Raw genomic sequence first — 16,615 nt, 5'->3', positions numbered from 1 at the left:
TCCATCCATCCATCCATCCATCCATCCATCCATCCCTCCTTGCTTCCACTCATCCCTCCTTGCTTCCACTCATCCCTCCCTCCTTCCATCCATCCCTCCCTGCTTCCATCCATCCCTCCGTGCATCCCGCGCATTTCCTCTCATTGCTGCTCCTCGCGGCTCCCCTCCTTCCTCCTGCCTGCTTCCCTCCTTCCTTCCCTCCCTCCCTCCTTCCTCCTGCCTGCTTCCCTTCTGCCTCCATCCCTGCCCCTCTTCCTGCAGGCTTCCACCATCCTGCCTGCACCCCTGCTCTGCTTCCATCCCTCCTCCTCCACCCCACCTGGTTTTTGTACCTCCACCCTGCCTGCCTCCTTCCTCAATTCTGCCTCCAGCCCACCTGTGTCCCTCCTCCAGCCTGCCTCTGGCCTTCCTCGATCCCACAGGTGTTCCTCCCTCTGCCATCCCATCCTGCATCCTTCCTCCTGCCTTTCTCCCTTCCTGCCGTGCTCCATCCCATTTTGTTTTCAGCTTCCAATCTGCCAGCATTCCTCCTCAATCCATCTTTATCCCTGCTTAATCCCATCCACATCCTTCCTGCTTCCTTCTTCCATCCTCTCTCTATCCCATCTGGTTTTCCTCCAGCAACCTGTCTGGATTTTTCCTGAATCCCACCTTTGCTATCCATCTCAATCCTGCCTCTATACCTTTTCCTTCCTGTTTCTCTCCTCCAGCTGGCCTCTCTCCCACCTGGTTTTCCTCCTCCAACCTGCCTGTATCCTTCCTAAACCCTTCTGCATCCCACACCCATCCCTTTTCAACTCCATGTGCATCACACAGGGTGCCCAGAGAAGCTGTGGCTGCCCCTGGATCCCTGGAAGTGTCCAAGGCCAGGCTGGATGGGGCTTGGAGCAACCTGGGATAGTGGGAGGTGTCCCTGCACATGGCAGGGGGTGGAATGGGATGAGCTTTAAGGTCCCTTCCCACCCAAACCATTCTGGGGTTCTGTGATCCCCCTGCTTCCCTCCTCCAGCCTGCCTCTATCCCATATAATTTTCCTACTCCACCCTCCTTGCACCCCACCACTATCCTGTCTCCATTACATTTCTGTCCTGTCAGCATCCCTTGAAGTTTTCATCTGGAAATGCAGAAATGTGTTGCTGGGCTGACTGACTCTTTTCCCCTCATTTTGGCCAATTTTCAGGAGTATGAACAACAGAAAAGTCATCTCATGGACCAGTTTCAAGCCCTGTTCTAAACCACAATGACAATAAAACTTCTCTTTAATGATAAAACACCCATCTTTTTTTATTGTTTTCTAATGCTTCTCTGCGAGGAGGAGGTAAAAACTATACTCCCCACCATTCTCAGAAATCAAAAGAGCATGTGGCTTAGAACTAAAAAAAAATAATGATCAAAAAACAGTGAGTATATTCCTTTTTCCCCCCGTTTCCATTTATATCAATTAATTTTTGGTCACACTCACAATTTTAAAGATTGATTTTGGTTTGAGAAGATTTCCTAGTGAAGGGATGAGAAAAATCAGAGTAACATTTAATACACTTGACTGCACAACCCAGTATTTAGGCAGTAAAATGGGAGATGTTTCTGATGCGTTTAAATGTTTTTATTCTTCGGTGCTCTAAGTGCAATGGCCCTTGGACCAGTGCATGCCTTTGCATGTAATATTTAACCACCCCTTCACTATGTTTTTATTTGTGTTTAACAATTAAAATAATTTTTTTTAAAAATCACTAGTACTTTGCCTAACTTCCCTCTGACTCCACAGGATTTGTTTGCTCTCCTTGTGAAGCTTGATTTCAATTTTCCACATTGTCTGCGAGGTTTTCTTGGCATAAAACACAGGAGAAATAGCCTGGATTTCATCCTGCCCTTTGAACAATCCAGCCCCAAAAGCCTCAGTGCCTGCAGTCCTGTGGAGCTGCAGTCAGGACATCACTTAACATCGATTTATTCCAGTAACTTGATAATTTCCCTTTGAATTCCCCACACCTCCTTATTTCCAGCTAGGTTTTCACCCAGAAGTCACAGAAGAGCAATTTTAAACCTGTGCTGTCCCATAAAACACATTTTATTTTGCCCTGCTCTGTGTCACCAGGGGTCCCATCCTTCAGGCTCTGCTGATGTCCCCTGTGGGTTGTTCAGGAGGGAGCAGCCACCTGTTTCTCCTGCAAATATTTGGTGTCTTTTTCAAGAAACGAAAGCATGAACTAAAACTTTGCGCAGGCTGCTGACTTTCTGCCCTTTTTGGGGAAGTGTCAAAGTTGCTGCCCTTATTGCAGTTGGTTTGGACTGAGGACATGTCAGCTTTTGTGATAAGCTGTTCATTTTTGAGATAAGCTGTTAATTTTGGAGATAAGATGCTCCAAGGGCTGGAGCCCCTCTGCTCTGGAGCCAGGCTGGGAGAGCTGGGGGTGCTCACCTGGAGAAGGATCCAGGGAGAGCTCAGAGCCCCTTCCAGGGTCTAAAAGGTCTCCAGAAGAGCTGGAGAGGGATTTGGGACAAGGCATGGAGGGACAGGACAAGGGGCAATGGGTATGATGGGATGTTGGGAAGGAATTGTTCCCTGTGAGGGGGGGAAACCCTGGCCCAGAGAAGTTGTTGCTTCCCTGGAGGTGTCCAAGGCCAGGTTGGATGAAACCTGTGATGGTGGAAGGTGTCCCTGACCATGGTAGGGGTGGAATGGGATGAACTTTTAAGGTCATTCCAACCCGAACCATTCTGTGGTTCAATGCTAAGTTGTTTTTATATATCTGATGCTGAATGCAGCCAGGAAAGTTTCCCCATTTGAGACTTCTCAGAGAGTTCAAAAATCCCTTGTGTGCCCAAACCAGGCATGAAACCCCCTCTTTTCTCATTGTATTTTTTTAGCATATCAGAAAAAATGAATGGTGTTTGCTGAGACTTTGGCCTTTGGGGAGCAAAATCCAACACTACAGGAACAAGATAAGGAAATGGGTCAGGAGGCCTTGGGCAAACCTCTCTTATCACTTGTTAAATCAGTGTTGATTGAATCATGGTGTGCCTGCTTCAGTGCTGAACAGCAAATAGCTCTTAAGGAGGCCACTGCAGGGCCAACACCTATAGGTTTTAGAAGAAAAAAACCAAGTTCCTATGTAAATTCATCTCCTACCATAATTTTCTTATGGTCTAATTTATGCAGGTATGGCTTTTTTCATCTCCAGGGCTTAAAACCATCATTGCTTAGAAAAAGGGTATGAAATGCATGTTTATTTAATAACCAACTAGATCTGCTTTGCTTGGGGTAGTAGTGAATTGTGCTCCTCCCTGAACCTAAACCCTGTCCTGCTGGGCTGCCAGATCTCCTTTAAGGAATATCCACCCTGGTTTTTCCTGATTCATCATTTTCAGATGCTTTAAAACACTATAATTTCACTGCTGAAGCAGCATTACAACATTTGCATCTGAAGTTCTTTTATTCCTGGCTTTATTTCCTTCTTTGAGCATCATCCCTGGCAGTGTCCAAGGCCAGGTTGGATGGGGCTTGGAGCAACCTGGAATACTGGAAGGAATCCCTGCCCATGGCAGGGGTTGGAGTGAAATGAGCTTTAAAAAGTTCCTTCCAGCCCAAGTATTTCTATGATTTTAAGATTTCTGTGACATGATTTTGCAGCTGACTCGCTCTCCTTGGCAGCAGCAGAGCATCTGTGAGGCCTCGATGATGGTTATTACATGGCTGCATCAGCTGCCAAGGTAAAATACTCACCCAGAGCAACTAAAACAGGATTTTGTAAAGCCTGAGAAATCCTCGCTGGAAGGGTTGGGCCCTGATGAAATCCTCACCTCTCCATGGGAGCTGGGACATCCTGAGCCCCAGTCCTCACACCACAAGCATTCAGTGTCTGCCAGAGTCACTGCATCCTTCCTCAATTCTGCCTCCAGCCCACCTGTGTCCCTCCTTCAGCCTGCCTCTGGCTTTCCTCGATCCCACAGGTGCCAAAGACTTATAAATTATCTGTAAAGCATGAAGAATTCACCAACTGAAGAGCAGCCTCTCAGATTTACACTGGAATTACCCCGAAGGGGGATGTGAGGCCATGTCCAGGACCTGGAGCACGTGGCTTTAAAAACCTCACTGGAACAGGCCTTGGGTGGGTTGTTGGCTAATTCTAAGGGATTTAGGCTTGTCTGGTGGAAGTTTGTTGACCAGATTTTTTCTGTCCAGACAGAAAATCAGCTTTGCTGCCTCCTTGAGCAAGAGAGGCTGTCCTGGCTGGTGGGGACTGTGTGCTTTTGGTGGGGATGGGAGATAATTTAAGGCATCAGGAGGCTCTTGGTGTCCTACACCCCCTGAACACCCATCAGCATCACCTTTAGCCTTGTGCTAGTGATGCTGCTGAAGAGGCTGAAGGCTTCTTCCAAATCTGGAGGATCCTGCAAAATCCTCCCCCCTGCTTTCGGGAAATCCTTGAGAGCAGGGAGCTCTGAGTCCCCGAAAATTCAGCGCAAACAGGGAACTCCGGTTACACAACGCCTCGGGCGCGGTGACTCAGCCGGGCTGGCTCACGAGGAGCCCTGTGACCACAGGGAGGTGACTTGGGAACAGATGACAGCAGCAAAAAACTCCTTCCCACCCTGGCAGGGACACATCGAGACCTCCAGGGCTGAGCTTGCTGGCCCTGGACGGATGTGGGGAGGCAAGGACAGGGATATTATCAATTCCTGCAAAGTTTACGTCCCTTTGCAGGGTGACAAAATTGATCCTCAGCACCAGCATAAGGTAGAGTCCTTGTCTAGATTAAACATTAATAGTTTAATGTATTTTTATTAAGGATTTCTCCTTGCTTCCCATGCTCCATCCATCCTGTCTTCCTGGGGTGTCTCCCCTCCTAATTCTTCAAGCAAACATCACCAGCTGTGCCCAAGGACTGCTCCCATCCTAAGCTGGAAAAGTTTTTCTTCATATGTGGCACATCAGAGAGGCAGAGAACAAGCTTGTTCTATGTCTTGCTTGAGACAGAGCTTAGTAGACCTGTGTGAATGTCACTGCTCAGCATGGCCAGACCTCTGTCCCCACTCTCCCAGCAATTTTTGGCTGCAGCCCTCCTGGAGTCAAAGGTGGAACTTGATCAGACCTGAATTTTCCTCCACGAATCTGACAGATTTTTGAATCTATGGGAACTTGTTTCATATTCTCTCTCTGCCCTGGCAAGGGATTGTGTTTTTCAGCTTTTGGAGGTGGGGCAGCTCCCCAGAGCTGTCTCCCCATTAATGTGGGGCTGGTTGGGGCAGCTGCTCCAGCCCCAGATAGTCCAGGAGGTTCCTTTTGGAAATGCCTTAACTCCAGGGCACTTCTGCCATGTGCTTTCCATACAAGGTGTCCTAGAATAATTTAGTTTGGAAAAGCTCTCTGAGATCAGTGAGTCCAACCATCCCCAGCACTGCCAAGGCCACCACTGACCCCAAGGGCCACATCCACATGGCTTTTAAATCCATCTAGGTGTGGGGACTCCACCACTGCCCTGGGCAGCTGTGCCAGGCTTGGAGAACATTTCTGATTGAATTATTCTTAATATCCAATCTAAACCTCTCCAGGCTGATGTCACTTTCTCTCATCCTGTCCCTGTTCCCCAGGAGCAGAGCCCGACCCCCCTGGCTGTCCCCTCCTGTCAGGGAGTTGTGCAGAGCCACAAGGGCCCCCCTGAGCCTCCTTTTCTCCAGGCTGAGCCCCTTTCCCAGCTCCCTCAGACCCTCCTGGTGCTCCAGACCCTTCCCCAGCTCTGTTCCCTTCCCTGGACACGCTCCAGCCCCTCCAGGTCTCTCTTGTCATGAAGGTCCCAGAGATCCCCTCAGGGCTGGAGGTGCCCCAGCAGTGCCAGCACAGGGGACAGGCACTGCCCTGGTCCTGCTGCCCCCCCAGAGCTGGGACAGCCCAGGTGCCTTTGTCCTTTTGCCCACCTGGGCACACCTGGCTCATGTCCAGCTGGGTCAGGTGTGCTCAGACACTTTGGAGCAGCCACTGTGATCTCTGTTCCCTTTGTGGCTCACACCTGACTTTGCTCTTGCTCCTGCCATGCCCCAACCTCCAGGGAATTCAGGAGTTCTGGGAAGTGCTCAGGACTCAGCTGCTCTGCCTGGTCACCTGATCCTGACCTCATCCTTCCCCTTCTTGCTGAAGTTGTGCTTTTGAGCCACCCAGCTGCAATCTGTGTCCATCCATCCTGGCTTGTGACAGAAAGTGGGACCTGACTTCCCCTCTGGGTCACCCACTGCCCAGATGACAGATGTAAGATGGGAACATCTAAGGATGAGGACCTTATGCTTCAAAAAGAAACTCCCAGCTGGCTCCAGAGGAGAAAATCCACTGAAAAGAAGAAGTGAGAGAGAAGTGGGGACAGTGACATGTGAGAATTTGCATCCAAAGTACAGAGGGAAAGCAAAACCCCTGTTCTGTGACCTTTGCTCTTCTGCATGACCAGTGTGTCAGTCCCTTCCAACCACAGCAACTTTGCCATCCTGGCTTTACTGGGAGAGCTCTGTGCACAGCTTTTTGAGGAAGTGTTTCACAATTTGGCTTTTCTCTGCAAGCTCAGAGATTTGCCATGGCCCAGATCAGAGCCTGAACTAGGAGATCACCTGAGCTCTTGGCTCCTCCTGCACTCACCTGAATCTTCCTTCCAACACAGAGTTGGGAAGGTGTTTTCCCAACATTTCTGGCCAAGGAATGGGGCTGTGTTTGCCTTTGTCTGTTCCAGGAGATCCCCAGGTTCTCATTTGTGTCTGTGACTTCATCTCTTGATGTCTCCTGCTCACAGCATGAAACACCCATGGGGTGGGGGGGTTCCTTAGGCCCAAACATTTGTTCTGTGTTGTTTTTGGATTGGAAAGGTGATACAGAGATGGAGGCTGTGTCTGGTACAGGCAGAATTTGGCTTTGGGGAGAGACCATTTCCTCTGCAGGGAATTTTTTGATTTCCTCCTGGCAGAAGGGAAACTGAGGCAGGAAGGCTCCATCCCATGGTGAGCCCAGCTGGAGAAACCCACAGTGGTGGCCCATGGAGAGCCTTGCTGCAATGATTTCAATTTCATTGTGCTGCTGGCACCCTCTGACTGCCTGCAGAGCCAGAGGAGCTGCTGGCTCCCAGCAGGAAGGGAAACCTCCCAGGATTCTTCAGAAAAGGGCGTTTTTGGTGCTCCAGTGAAAGGTTATCTCAGCAGGCTCTGTGCCAGGCTCTGGTGACGTGGGAGGGTCTGTCACATGCCACCAGCCAGTAGGGACCCATTTTCTCCTGGTAACCCTGTTTTTCCCTGTTCTCTGCTTTGTTTATACATGAGCCTCAGAGGGGAAATGGAAATAGGAGGAGAACTGGTGGGACTGGAAGTCGGGGTCATTCCTAAGGAGCTGGGGCAGGAAAGGCAAAGTGCCAGGAGGGTTTTCTGATGTCAGCAGCAAGGGACCCGTGAGATGAGTACCTGGACCTGTTTGGGATGTGGAAGAAACTGGAAGTATATTGGATTTAATTTTAATTTTAATTAAAATAGAATTAAATTTTAATTCTTCATTTTAATTTTCGATTTTATTTTTACTTTTAATTTAAATTTATTTTAATTTTAATTTTGATTTTCATTAAATTAGAATTAAATTTTAATTCTTAATTTTAATTTTCGATTTTATTATTTTTATTTTTATTTTTAGTTTTGTTTTTATTTTTATTTTTATTTTATTTTAATTTTAATTAAATTAGAATTAATTTTTAATTTTAATTTTAATTTTAATTTTAATTTTAATTTTATTTATTTAGAAAAAAAAAATTGCAGGACAAGAGAGCCAACAGGGAGTTTCCCGGGGCAGAATTGACTTTCCTGTAAGAAGAGACATGCTATGCCATTCATCCCAGCAAGATGAACCTTAGAAAGTCTGGTTTGCTGGAGAAGGCCAGACCAGAGGGAAAACCTGTCTGGTTCAGGCTGCTCTGGTTTTTGATGCCATCTCGTGGTCCAGGAAGGTTTTACAGAGGGATGTGTGGAGCATATTTTCTGGGCTGAGCAGAAAACTGTGGACTTGAGCAGCTCCTGCTGTCACTTCCCTGGCAGAATCGTGAAATCTGCCCCTGGCCCTGTCACTTTGAGCAGGTCTCATTCCTGGAGGATGATTTCCATCACCTTATCCCATGTCTTTTTGGGAATTGCCATCCTGAATACCTCAAGGGAGCTGGGCTGTCTCATCCCATCTCATTTTAAGCTCGAAGGGCTGGAGCCCCTCTGCTCTGGAGCCAGGTTGGGAGAGCTGAGGGTGTTCACCAGGAGAAGAGAAGGATCCAGGGAGAGCTCAGAGCCCCTTCCAGAGCCTAAAGGGGCTCCAGGAGAGCTGGAGAGGGACTGGGGACAAGGGATGGAGTACAAGGCCAAGGGGGAATGGCTTCCCAGTGCCAGGGGACAGGGATGGATGGGATATTGGGAAGGAATTGTTCCCTGTGAGGGTGGGGAGGCCCTGGCACAGGGTGCCCAGAGAAGCACCCAGCACAAAAAGACAAAACACATTCAAAGCCCAAAATTCCAGAGGTGAGTACTCCAAGAGTGAAGAGGAAGCTGAGCACCATAAAACCCCCACGTCCAAGAGGTTTTGTCCTGTGTTGCTGCAAGGCTTTGATTGCCCAAGAGCAGCCCACGTGCTGTGGTGTGCAGCAGGAATCTCTGCACAGCTTGCTCAACATCTGCAGCTGCAGGGATTTGAGGGAGTGCCTCCAGGCTGGCACAGGCAAAGCTTCCAGCTACAAACAGATCATCCCAGGGATGCAGAAAAGTGAGGAGCAAACGCTGTCCTGTCTGACTCTGGAGGTTTGGGAGAGGTTTTGTGCGCTGTTCTCCTCTGGTCTCACTGATACAGGAGAGTGTGGGGGTGACAAAGCTTTTTTAGGTACTCAAATGACCCAATCTCACTGGTATCTGTAAGAGTTCCCAGTTTAGGGTGACAATCCCTGTGGTTTTAGAGAGACAGGGTGACACAAAAATTGATTTGAACATCTCCTGTTTAGAAAAAAAAGTGGCAGCATCTCTCCCTGGAAATCTCTTTTTGGAGATGAGGATTGTAAAGGTTCCAGAGAGGAGCAAGACCCCAGCACAGGGACAAGCACAAAGGTGCTAAAGACTTATAAATTATCTGTAAAGCATAAAGAATTCACCAACTGGAGAGCAGCCTCCCAGATTTGCACTGGAATTACCCCGAGGGGGGATGTGAGACCATCTCAAAGCAGCCACACTGGTCTGGAGCCGGCTCCAGGTTTTCTCCCATGGCTGATCTCCAAGGTGGCTCCACCCCTGCTGCCTCCCCAAGCACTTTCCAACCTGCCAAATCCTTCTGATAAATATAGCAGGAGGAAGGCAGCAGGTTTGGCTGGGGACAGGCAGAGGGAACTGGTTCTGGGACAGCTTTGTGGTCATTGCAACAGAGTCATGTGTACGTGCTTAAACCAAGACCTAAGCCTAAAGTTATGCTGTCCTGGGACTTTGGAGAGGTCTTGGGGTTTGGAGGGGAAGTTGGCAGCTGGGTGTTTTTCTCAGCTGATGGGGTAACAAGTCAGCTGGATTGGAATGGGCTTTTTTTAGTTTTGAGGTGATTTTTCTCTCCAGTGAACGGGGTGGCAGATGTCCCAACACACGGCCGTGGTCATGGCACAGTCACGGAACCATGAATCATTAGAATGAATTTAATGGAATGGAATGGAATGGAATGGAATAGAGTAGAATAGAATAAAACAGAATAGAACAGAATAGAGTAGAATGTCACTATCTCTAGCTACGCCTGTGCTGAAGGAGTAGCTGTGATCTTCGCTTCCCTCCTACCCCCCATTTTTCCTCAATATTCTATTATTCCTCAATATTCCTCTTCCAGGGTCTTTTATTTATCTGCCAAGGCATCACTTGGCTGCAGGAAGTTCCTGGCATGGGGAAAGAGGTGGTGACTCCTGACTGCAGCCTCCACTGTGCCGAGTCCCCTGGTCACCTGCACTTGGGATGTACCTCAGGGTCTGAGGGCTGACAAAACACCATGGGGTCTTCCAAGAGGGGCCTTGCTGCATTTTCCAAGTATGTGCAGCCTCTCCAAGGACTTGTGCCTGGCAAGCTCTATTTGCTGGTAATTCCAAGGGCCATGAGCACCCAGGACTGCCCCACTAAGGGTGGACATCACCCATGGAAGTCCCCTACACAGCAGGCAGCTGTCCCATGGGATGGGCTGAGACACCAAGTGCCTCTTGTCCCATCTCAGGGGTAAAGGATAGCCCTGAGTCTGTCCAACACTAGGCACAGGGAGGTCCTAACCCTGAACTGGCACACACCCAAGGCAACAAACACCACAAAAAGAGGGGATCCTCTCCTAGAATTGCTGTGACTCTCCCAGCATTGTCTCCCCATGGCCTTGAGCATCTCCCTGGCCGCTGTGGTGCTGAGCTGCACGTTCCAAGGTGAGCGAGGCTGGACAAACAATTGCCCCCCAAAACAGCACTGGCGCCTGCTGGGGAAGCCCAGACTGCTGTTTGTGCCAGAAGACACACAAACATCTCAGAAAACAGCCCTGACCTCCTCCTCCTTCCCCCTTTTTCTGCTTATCTCTGCATCCCTGGGGTAACCCAGAGCAGAGATATTCTGGGAGCCCAGCGCTGCCGTTTCCTCCCGGCACCGTTTCCTTCGGCGCGGGGTCAGCGCCGCCACCCTCTCCTGACAGGACCCCATGGGATGCCCACGGTCCCCTGGGATACTCAGGGCTATCTCTGGGAGGACATCAGCCAGAGGAGGAGGAAACCCTTCGACAGGAGCTGATGGTCTAGGAGCCGGGCAGGCTGGAGGGTGCTGAGCGAGGAAGAAAAACAGGAAAGTGGCTGCAGATAAGGAAAAGGACCTGGAAGAGGAATATTGAGGAATAATGGAGGGTACAGAGGGAAATGAGGATCACAGCAGACGTCGTGCTGCGAGAGGAAGCTGCTGAAAGGAAAGCAGACCAGAAATATCCTTCTCATTGTAATGGGGAAAGGGTCTCAGCCTCACAGCACAGGGGTGCTCAGCAGGTCTGTGTGCAGGGGCTGTCACATGCCCACAGGTCATACCTGAATGGGAAACTCTGAAAACAGCCCTGTGAGAAAATGGTAATTAGCCTGTTGTGAAGACTGCTGATTAATCTGTTAGTGGCCTGTTTCCCATTGCCCTCAAGCTACGTCAGGGAAGGTAGAGGTTGGATATCAGGAAGAAATTTTTCACCTAAAGAATAATAAAGTATTGGAATGCTCTTCCCAGGGAGGTGGTAGAATCACTGTCTCTGGATGTGTTTAAAAAAAGACTGGACATGGCACTTGGTGCTATGCTCTAGTTGAGGTGTTAGGGCATAGGTAGGACTTGGTGATCTTAGAGGTCTCTTCCAACCACATTATTCTGTGATTCTGTGATTCTGTGATTCTGTTGTGAGACTGAACCTCGTGTATGCGGTCCCTAAAGAGAGACAGTCCTGGGGACAGGGACAGTTCTGGAGGCTGGATGGGGCTCTGAGCAGCCTGGCCTAGTGGAAGGTGTCCCTGCCCATGGCAGGGGTTTGGAACCAGATCATCTTTAAGGTCCTCCCCAACCCAACCCATTCCATGACTGTATGATTCTATGATTCCATGTTTCTATGACCGGGTGTGAACCAGTCCCTTGGATCCTGCTGGGCTGGAACAAACCAGAGAGAGGAGCTTGTGTCCATATCCCAGGTGTGTCCTGCCTCAGGTTCCCTGTGCAGGTGCTCAATGTGGCAGAACACAACAACTGCATTTCCTGGCTGGTTTCTGCAGTCACCACCACTTTCCTCTGATCCCTCGGGCACTGATCACTTCCACATTCTCACTTTGGAGCAGGTCACACTTGTGGCCCATGGAAATCTCATCATTACTCCAAGACACTGCCTTTCTTCTCCATTTACATGGATAAAACCCCAATCCACATCCATCCTGATCAGCCATAACCTGTGGAGGAACCCTCCCCAAAACACAGATGGGTGCAATGGAGGCACACCCAACCTGGTGTTCCTTCAGAATCATTTCTCTGGGACCTCTTCCCCACAGGAGCCTGCTGGGAATGTCCTGATGGTCAAACTGTGCTGAGGGCTTGTTCAGCTCTGTGCTCACTGGTCAGTGTTAAAAGCAACGAGTGGCTAATTTAAAAGTGCAGACAAATTTAATTCCCTCCTGGATGGGAAGGATTATCCCTGTCTTGCCAAGGTAACTTGGCAGCAGTGAGGGGCTGTTAGATGATAACCCCAGAAGGGAAGGGGTAAATCCTCCAGACACAGCAGAGGTTGAGGAGACCTCCACAGTGCCAGCATCCCCTGGATGAGATGGGATGCAGAAAACCAACTCTGCTGGCAGACAAGAGGTGTGAGCAGAGGAGCCTGAGCAGAATCATCCCAGTGACCTGATCCAGGAGCCACCCCTGACAGTGCTGGAGATGGAAACTGAAATTCCAGCCTCAGAGTCACACACGGGGAACTTGACCAGGATATGGTTGGTGACACATCCTGGATATGAGAAAGTGGTGCCTGGAACAACTGTGATACAAAACTGCCACAAATTAGGGAAAAAAAGAAGGGCTCAGTGAGTTTTTGTGCATGGGCTGCAGAGAGGAGCAGCCCCTCTTTCTCTCTCCAACATAAAAAGAATGAAGTGAGAGATATATGTTGAATCCATGTCCCCTCTGGAGTCATCAGCACAGGAGAGACATGGACCTGTTGGAGTGAGCCCAGAGGAAACCATGGAGATGCTCCAAGGGCTGGAGCCCCTCTGCTCTGGAGCCAGGCTGGGAGAGCTGGGGGTGTTCACCTGGGGAAATGAAGGATCCAGGGAGAGATCAGAGCCCCTTCCAAGGCCTAAAGTGGCTCCAGGAGAGCTGGAGAGGGACTGGGGACAAGGGATGGAGGGACAGGACACAGGGAATGGCTTCCCAGTGCCAGGGGACAGGGATGGATGGGATATTGGGAAGGAATTGTTCCCTGTGAGGGTGGGGAGGCCCTGGCACAGCGTTCCCAGAGGAGCTGTGGCTGCCCCTGGATCCCTGGAAGTGTCCAAGGCCAGGCTGGATGGGGCTTGGATCAGCCTGGAATAGTGGAAGGTGTCCCTGCCCATGGCAGGGAGGTGGAACTGGATGAGCTTTTAGGTCCCTTCCAACCCAAACCATTCAGTCCTGAAAAAACTGATTTGAACAGAACCTGACCTTGAACACTCCCAGAGATGGGGCAGCCACAGCAGCCTGTTCCAGGGCCTCACCACCTGCATTGCAAAACCTTTTTCTCATATCTAATCTTAATTGACTCCCCTTTAGTTTAAAACCATCACCCCTTGTCCTGTCACAGCAGGCTCTGCTAAAAAGCTTCTCCCCATCTTTTATTCCACCTCCTTCATCCACAAACCAAACTTCTTGGTCTAAGGCTGATGAGAGAGTCACTGCTGCAGATCATCCATGAGAAACCCACTCATCTCTGCCCCATGCCCAAGTTACAGAAACTCCCTGCACATATTTTGGGATCCACTTTTACCTCAGGATTTTCAGCTGGTGACTGACGATGCCTGGTGGGATGAAGGCATTTTTGCAGTGTTCCACCACGTGACTCTGGTGAGTGACAGGGCTGTTGTGGGGACTGATAACTGGATTAGCTGGAGCCAGAATTGCTTCTGCCTACAGTCAGCAGTGTCGGAACTCAGTGCATCCCTCTGGGTGTCCAGAGTTGCTGAGGACCCCACCGGGGGGCTCAGAGACCCTTGGCATGCTGCCCAGAACACCTGGGGATTTGATTTTGACCCCTGGAGCAAGTTGCCAGCTTTGTATGAGGACATGAAAGTCACACAGGTTTGAATGGTGTAATAACAAAATGATCACAGGGTGAAAATGTAGATTTTAGGATTTTTGGTATGGGGGTTATGGGGACAAGATGGAGGAATCTGGGCATGTCCAGCCTTTCTTCTTCTTCTTCTTCTTGTTCTCCATTTTCTGCAGTGATGTTGGCACTTTGGGACTGGCCTAGAGTAGAAGTGCACTGTTTAACATAGGTGATAGGTATTGGGAATTAAGTGTAAATATGTTATACGTAGTTTGTAGTATGAAAGGACAACACCGCCTCGGAGGCAGGTCAGAGTGCCTGTGGCTGCCCTGCAGAGCGGATCTCCGCTGGGCAGAAAGAAAATTTTATAGATAAGAATTAATAAACAACGTCAAGACCGAAAAGTGAAGAGTCCAGACTTGTTCTTCAGTTGCATGGGCCGAAGCAGAGACATCCTACTCATCTCTCAGCAATTATCAACAGCAGCAATTATCAACAGCAACCTGAGAAGCAGGACCTCGGATCATCCCCCACCGTGTCAGCTCACAAAACCCAAAAACCCCTTTTGCAGCCTGTGCTGAGCCCACCGCGGTCTGTCAGCCCCCAGGGGACCCTGCTAACGAGCTGTGCTTGAAGAGCAGCCTCTCCCAGCAGATAGCAGCTCCTGAGGGAACAGGCAGCCTGGGAGCCACAATGATGATGGTGAAACCTCCCATTAATCACAGGAGCACAGCCACCACCTCCCCATCCCAGCTACCAGAACCAGTCACAGCCCCAGGCAGACAAAACTTCCACGTTCTCCCCCTCCCATGTGTTTTCCCTCCATGTGCTCTGTGTCAGGAGTTGTCTGGTGCTCAGATAGGGCTGCCCCTGGGCCGTGGATCATACATTGAAGGATTGTGTTGTCATCCAGCCTCATCCTTGGAAGCATCAGCCTGGAGGGTCCATAAATCCGTAACTGTTCATGGGGCAGAGAGTCCATTGTGCAGATCCTAACAGGCAAATCCATAACTGTCCTCCTCGAGGAGATAACGCTGTTCCCATGCCAGCAAGGGGGACCTCAGCTTCACCTTTGCTTCCAGAGCTGGTTCCTTTGGGCCATCACCTCCCCATGGTCTCAAGACAGCACTGCCAGACTCCTCACCTTGAAGTAAAACCAGGGCAGCATCTTCTTGGGCTTTCCTTGAAAGCAGCAGCCTGGAGGGAGAGATTATTTAATTTCTGTGTTTTTCACCCCAACACAAATGAAATGTGTTTCATTTGAAGTGGCTGCTATGGGCCAAGCCGACACCCAGATCTTTGGGAGAAAAGGGGCTACGGGCAAACTTGGGATATGCATGAACTTGGAATAAATGTAGTGATTTCCAGAGCAAATGTACAGAGCCTTTGAAATTAGGAAGAAATTCTTTACTATAGGGGTGATGAGGCTGCCTAGGGAAGCTGTGGCCTCCCTTGTCCCTGGAAGTGATCCAGACCAGGCTGGATGGGGCTTGGAGCAACCTGGGATAGTGGAAGGTGTCCCTGCCCATGGAAGGGGGGTGGAATGAGATGGTCTTTCAGGTCACTCCCAACCTAAAACAATCTATGATTCTGTGAGATCACATCTGTATCTTTAGCTTGTCCTGCAGACCTCACTGGGGCGTGTTGCCCTGGCAAGGGCTGCCAGCTCCACATCTCTATCGCCGAGTTTTGTACTTTCCTAAAATCTTCCCATCACCCAGCTGCAGGTTTGGTTTTGCCCCCACACCTCCTGCAGCACAAACTTTGATGTTTCTTGGTGCCTCAGGACAACGGCATCAGATCTTCCAGTCTTAAAAAAATCATCCCCTACTTCTGCTCCCTCCAGCTCCTCCAGATGAAGACAGGAATGGGCAGGCTTCAGGTTTTACCCTAAAAACCTGGGTTGTAGGCCCAGAACTTGAGACAAGTGGCAACAGCAGAAACCCAGTGAGATGCAGCACACAGCTCACAACCACAGATGCGGTGCTGGGGTCCCAGTAGCTCTGTTGTGGTCTGACACAGCCGAGATGTTTTCCACATTAATGTCTTTCCTGCTGGCTGGAGCTTCCCCCTGCCCTGGGAAGGATCTGCCTGACACCAAGAGGGGTCAGACCCCTTGGGGTCCTGCTAGCCCAGCCAACATCCTTGCAGAGGCTCCCCTCATTTGTACATACACCCATATGAATTAAGAGATGCTTTTGCAGGAAGGATGTTTTCAGATCTTCCCCAAGGAATTTAGGACTGGCTCTATGGGGTCAGGAGGCCTTGGGTCTGGTACAACTGCTTTGACAACACAAAACCCTCATTTTCCTCTCCTTCTCCCATAGATATGGGATCATGGGGTGGGTGGAGGATGGGCTGGGTGGGCCTTCATGCCCATGCACCTCCCCTTCCTCCCTCCTCCTCCTCCTCCCCCTCCCCATCACCCTCCCCAACCCCTTCCACTCCTCTCAGCCATGATAAGCTCGCTGATGGAAAAAATGTGTCACACATATCTCACTTCCAGTGTGTGGGAGTTGCTGATAACAGCTCAAAGATCTGGACAATAAAGACTCCTGACAGCTTTCGTGTCCATCCCAGGCATGGGGGGATAGTCCTGGATGAAGACCTGAATGATTGTGGGACTTGGGGAAGGGTCCTGCAAGCTGTGATGCTGGGGAGGAGGCTGGAGAGGGAAAAGGGCTCATCCACCCTCCCCATTGGGGGTGCAAAGCCATTCCCCTGCACATTCCCCAAATTCCACCCTGCTCTGGGGCATCTCCAAACTGAGAGCCACGAGATTTTGGCTTCAGGTGGCTTTGCTGTTGTGCTGGGGAGCAG

The sequence above is a fragment of the Molothrus ater genome, chromosome 3 (genome assembly GCF_012460135.2).
Source record: "Molothrus ater isolate BHLD 08-10-18 breed brown headed cowbird chromosome 3, BPBGC_Mater_1.1, whole genome shotgun sequence".
Classification (NCBI taxonomy): Eukaryota; Metazoa; Chordata; class Aves; order Passeriformes; family Icteridae; genus Molothrus; species Molothrus ater.
The sequence above is the reverse complement of the archived record's forward strand: the minus strand, read 5'-3'. Positions refer to the sequence as shown.